This window comes from Gorilla gorilla, chromosome 19 (assembly GCF_029281585.2).
Source record: "Gorilla gorilla gorilla isolate KB3781 chromosome 19, NHGRI_mGorGor1-v2.1_pri, whole genome shotgun sequence".
Taxonomy (NCBI): domain Eukaryota; kingdom Metazoa; phylum Chordata; class Mammalia; order Primates; family Hominidae; genus Gorilla; species Gorilla gorilla.
The window spans coordinates 109393568-109399847 of record NC_073243.2 but is presented as its reverse complement, the minus strand read 5'-3'; the positions used below and the strand labels follow the sequence as shown (position 1 = coordinate 109399847).

Genomic DNA, 6280 nt, shown 5'->3' with positions numbered 1-6280 from the left:
TGTGTCCACAGGGCAGAAGCAGCAAGGGGCATGGACAGGTTCCCAGGATGGCGTCAGGGCCCTGAGATGCCCGTGCCTGTTTCCCAGGACCAAGCCACACCCCCAGGGAGAGTCCTTCAGCCACTGTTGTTCTGGCTTTGTGTCTTTCATGGGTGAACCACTTCCAAACAAATCTGGAGCCTGATATTTTATCTACATAAATTATACAAGATTCTACTGTTCCTATAAATAATTTCAACATTATTGATAAAAATAAGATTGCCGTGACTGCTGTAACATATGATCATAAATTTGGTGACTTAAGATGACTGACATATTTTCTCTCACAGTTCTGGAGGCCTGAAGTCCTAAGTCAGGGTGCTGGCCAGGCTGGCTCCCTCTGGAGGCTCAGGGGAGAATCCGTCTTCTTCCTTTCTCTTCTGTGTACCAGGCTGGCCGGCAATCCTGGGGGTCCTTGGCTTGTGGCCACATCACTCCAGTCTCTGCCTCTCTCTTCACATGGCTTTCCCTCTGCTCCTGTCGTCTCTTTTGTCTCTTGTAAGGATGACTGCCATTGGATTTAGGACTCACACAGATAATGCAGGATGACTTCATCTCAAGCTCTTTAACTTAATTACATCTGCAAAGACCCTTTTTCGAAATAAGATCACATTCACGAGTTCTGGGGCTTAGGACATGGACGTACTTTTTTGGGGGCCACCATTGAACCCACTATCGACCACTAACCCAATCTCATTTCCCCCCCCCAGGGAAATCCCCAGAGCTCTCTCTAACGATTTATATGCATGTTTATACACTTACAGACATGTATACATGTTTCTGCACCTATAAATAAATTAGACCTAGGTACACATGCATGCACTCCTGTAGGTATGCATGGCTTGTGTGCATACATGAGCACCTGTAGACATGCGAGGCCTGTATGAATGCATGGGCACCTGTAAACATACAAGGTCTGTGTGCATATGTGCGTGCACCTGTAGACATATAACGTATGTAGATATACATTGCTTCAATAGACTTGTTTGACGCAGGGTTGCCACAAATCCTCAATTTATTAAAAACAACAACAACAACAAAAAAAAACACATTCTCTGTGAAGTGTGATAAAGTGAAGCACCATAATACCAGGTGCACCTATAGGTGCCCATGCATGTGCATACAGGCCATGTATGTCTGCAGGTGCACGCACATATCCACACAGGCCTTGAATGTCTACAGGGGCACATGCATGCACACAGGCCTTGTATGTCTACAGGTGCACACATATGTGCACACAGGCCTTGTATGTCTACAGGTGCACAAACGTATGCACACAGGCCTTGTATGTCTACAGGTGCACACACATATGCACATAGGCCTTGTATGTCTACAGGTGCACACATATGTGCACACAGGCCTTGTATGTCTACAGGTGCACAAACGTATGCACACAGGCCTTGTATGTCTACAGGTGCACACACATATGCACATAGGCCTTGTATGTCTACAGGTGCACACATATGTGCACACAGGCCTTGTATGTCTACAGGTGCACATGCACACAGGCCTTGTATGTCTACACGTGCACACACATATGCACACAGGCCTTCTATGTCTACAGGTGCACATGCATTTAGGCCTTGTATGTCTACAAGTGCACATGCACACAGGCCTTGTATGTCTACAAGTGCACATGCACACAGGCCATGTATGTCTACAGGTACACATGCATTTAGGCCTTGAATGTTTACAGGTGCACATGCACATCCTCACTTCCTGTCTCTGTCACATTTTGGAAATTCTCACAATATTTTAAACTTTTATGTTATTATATCTGTTTTGGTGATCTGTGATCAGTGATCTTTGACGTCACTCTTGTAATTGTTTTGGGGCACCAGGAATCACACCCATATAGGACAGAGAACTTAAGCAATAACCATTGTTTGTGTTCTGGCTGCTCCATTACCTAGTTGTTCCCCAACTCTCTTCCTCTTCTCAGGCCTCCCTATTCTCTGAATCACAGCAATATTGAAATTAGGCCAATTAATAGCCCTACAGTGGCCTTTAAGTGTTCAAGTGAAAGGAAAAGTTGCACATCTCTCACTTTAAAGCAAAATCTAAGAATGATTAAGCTGAGCAAGGAAGGAATATCAAAAGCTGAGTTAGGCCAAAAGCTAGGTCTCTTGTACCAAAGAGTCAACCAAATTGTGAATGCAAAGAAAACAGTTTTGAGGGCAATTAAAAGTGCTACTTTAGTGAAAACAAGAATTTTGAGTGAAACAGGCATATTGTTGATAGGGAGGAAGTTTAAATGCTCTAGATAGAAGATCAAACCAGACACAACATTCCCTTAAGCCAAAGCCCAATGCAGAGAAAGGCCTTAACTCTCTTCAATTCTATGAAGCTTGAGAGAGGGGAGGAAACTGCAAAAAAAAAAAAAAAAAAAAAAAATAGTTAGGAGCTAGCAGAGGTGGGTTCATGAGGTTTAAGGAAAAAAGACATCTCCATAACACGAAAGTATCAAGGTGAAGCAGCAAGTGCTGATGGAGAAGCTGCAGCAAGTTATCTGGAAGATCTACCTAAGATCGTTCATGAAGGTTACTACACTAAACAACAGATTTTCAGTGTAGATGAAACAGCCTTCTATTGGAAGAAGATGCCATCTAGGGCTTTCATACCTTGAGAGGAGAAGTCAGTGCCTGGCTTCCAAGCTTCAAAGGGCAGGCTGACTCTCTTGTTAGGAGCTGGTGCAGCTGGTGACTTTCAGTTGAAACCAATGCTCATTTAACATTCTGAAAGTCCTAGAGCCATTAAGAATGATGCTAAATCTACTCTGCCTACGTTCTATAGATGAAACAACAAAGCCTGGATGATAGCACCTCTGTTTACAGCATGGTTTCCTGAATATTTTAAGCCCATTGTTGAGACCTACTTCTCAGAAAAAAAAATATCACTTCCAAAATACTACTGCTCATTGACAACTCACCTGGTTTTTATGCAAGAGCTCTGATGCAGATGTACAATGAGATGAATGTTTTCATGTCTATTAGCAGATCCATTCTGCAGCCCAAGGATCAAGGAGTCATTTTGACTTTCAAGTCTTAATATTTGAGAATACATTCTGTAGGGCTCTATTTGCCATATACAGTGATTCCACTTGAAGAATCTGGGCAAGATAGATTGAAAATCTTCTGGAAACAATTCACCATATTAGATGCCACTAAGAACATTCATGATTTGTAGGAGCAGATCAAAATATCAGCATTAACAGGAGCTTAGCAAGAAGTTCATTACCACTTTCATGGATGACTTTGAAGGCATCAAGACTTCAGTGGAGGAAGTAACTGCAGATGTGGTGGAAACAGCAAGATAACTAGAATTAGAAGTGGAGCCTGAAGGTGGAACTGGATTGGTGCAATCTCATGAGAGAACACATGAGGAATTCCTTCTTATGGATGAGCAACGAAAGTGGTTTCTTGAGATGCAATATCTTCCTGGTGAAGATGCTGTGTGTTCATTGTTGAAATAACAAAGGATTTAGAAATTACGTAAAGTTAGTTGATAAAGCAGCAGAGAGGAAACACTCCAATTTTGAAGGAAGTTCTACTGTGGGTAAAATGCTATCAAATGGCATTACATACTACATAGAAATCTTTCATGAAAGGAAGATATAATCAAAGGGGTAAACTCAATTCTTGTATTATTTTAAGAAATTGCTACAGTGACCTCAACTTTCAGCAACCACCACTCTGATCAATCAGCAGCCACTGACATTGAGGCAAGACAATCCACCAGCAAAAAGATGAGGACTCCTTGAGGGCTCAGATCATCCTTAGCTTTTTTTTACCAATAAAATATTTTAAATTAAGTTATGCTCACCGCTTTTTAGACATAATGCTACTGCACACTTAATAGACTACAGTAAAGGATAAATATAACTTTTTTTTTTTTTTGAGATGGGAGTCTTGCTGTTTTGCCCAGGCTGGAGTGCAGTGGCACAATCTCGGCTTACATGAAGCTCCACTTCGTGGGTTCATGCCATTCTCCTGCCTCAGGCTCCTCAGTAGCTGGGATTACAGACGCCTGCCACCACACCTGGCTAATTTTTTTTGTATTTTTAGTTGAGACGAGGTTTCACTGTGTTAGCCAGTAGGGTCTCGATCTCCTGTCCTCGTGATCCACCCGCCTCGGCCTCCCAAAGTGCTGGGATTACAGGCATGAGCCACCGCACCTGGCCAGGATTAATATAACTTTTTTATAACTAGTTCCAATAAAGCTTTATTTGTGAACTCTGATACTTCATATAATTTTTACTTCATGAAATATTAGTCTTTGATTTCTTTTCCCAACCATTTAAAAATGCAGAAACCATTCTTAGCTTGTAGTGCATATAAAAATAGGCAGCAGGCCTGATTTGTCCTGCGTGCTGCAGATTGCCAACCCATGCTACAGAATATACCCTGAAAGCCTGTCACCTCAAAATTTCAAATCATTGCTTCCCAAAGACTTAAAGTGATTATTCAAATCTTCATCAGTAACCTCTTTTAGATCAGCTGGTTTCCATTTTGGACTCTGGTCTTTATTAATTAAAACAGCTCTGACACCTTCATAAAAGTCATGACCCTCCATACAAGCTTGACTTAGCTGATACTCCATAGTTAGTACTTCTTGCAAGGTCTTTCAAGACCCCTCCAGGAGTTACCTTAGTGTGATCTTTAGAGATGTTGGAGACATGTTATTAATTACCTTCAATTGCTCTAGGGCAAAAGATGAACAATCTTGCTGTAAGTTTTCAATAATTTGTCCCACAGTATTGGCTGAAAAGCAACTGTTTATTTTGCCCATGTGTTCCTCAAGTATAAAAGACTTGTCTTCATCAATCTTAGACTCCATATGGTAATCTTCTAAGACAGCTGCAATATTTTCTTTTGAAGGAGATTTCAAGGCTAACAAATCTTCCTCTAACATGCCCAACTTTTCAGAATCTACAAAGTGTGTAGCAATTCCTGCTCTGTACACATCATTTCATTTTTGTCTGAATCCTGTTAATGCAAGGATGTAACCAAGTTTTCCTTGAAGTCATGGCAAGAAATAACCTCCACCCACATCAGGGAACAGCCCTACTGTGGTTTCTGGCATGGCAGAAAGACACTTTTCTGTAGCCACTTGAAGCTGCCCATGGACTGACGACCAACTCTCCCACCCATTGTAATTCCATGAATAAGTGCAACATAAGGTTTCTGGCAAGAACCAAAAGCATTGTTCAGCATATATTCTTCTCTGAAGAAAACTGGCGCTATCTTCTGTTTTGCCTTTTCAGCCTCCGAGATGACTCTAATATCACTCCCAGCACAGAAAGCCTTTCCTCCGGCTCCCTTTATAATGATCAGGAGAGTTTCAGGATCTTCTTCCCACTTCTCTAGCCATGGATACATCTGCACACGTCCCCCCCGCCCCCCCCAATAGCACGTCTTCTGCTGCATCTGTGTGCTTGGACATTCTCAAATGGTGCAGTATGGTATTAATCCTTTTGAATGCATTAAACCTCGACATGAGCCTCCCCACCTCCTGCTGCCCCATCGCCAAACACTCCGGAGCTAAAGCAGCAGAGCAAGAGGCACCCGGATGGTTCCAGCACCTCCAAATACAGCTTTTTATATGCATTGGGAAAACAAAAAATTTGTGTGACTCGATTTATTACAGTGGTCTGGAACCCAGCCCTCATCTCTGAAGTATGCCTGTATATACATGCATGTGTATCTATAAACATGTAAATCCTATGTAAACATACGTGTGCACCTATAGATGTGTAAGTCCTGCATCCGCAGGTATGTGCACCTGTAGACATGTAAGGCATATATATACATATATACATGTCAGCTGTGAGAGCAGACTTCACTAATTGCTAATGAACAGAACATGTCAGAAATGATGGACTGTCACTTCCAACATTAAGTATTAAAAGATTCTGACTTTCCATTTTGAGTCTCCTTTCTTTCTCATTATCCTGCAATCACTGATCTGGGGAAAACCAGCTGCCAAGGTTTCCCTGAGACCAGTGACCTGGAGATCGTGAGGCCGCCTTGTGCACAAGCTCATGTGGGGAGAGTGAGGCCGGTCAACAGCCAGGTGAGTGGGCTTGGAAGCCAGTCACTGCCCCTGTTGAACACTTAAAACAAATCCTCTAATTGTGCAAGTTCAATATTGAAAGGCAAATTAGACCTAGCTTATTAAATATAGGTATTCAACTTTTCTACTTTCTTTCTATTTAATCTGTTAGTTTCTGAATTTTAAGTTA

General features: G+C 42.0%; 1 pseudogene; it reads right to left on the bottom strand.

Annotated features, from left to right (window-relative positions):
- Positions 1-4454: 4454 nt before the first annotated feature.
- On the bottom strand, positions 4455-5570 carry LOC101149733 (3-hydroxyisobutyryl-CoA hydrolase, mitochondrial-like; annotated as a pseudogene).
- Positions 5571-6280: the final 710 nt, after the last annotated feature.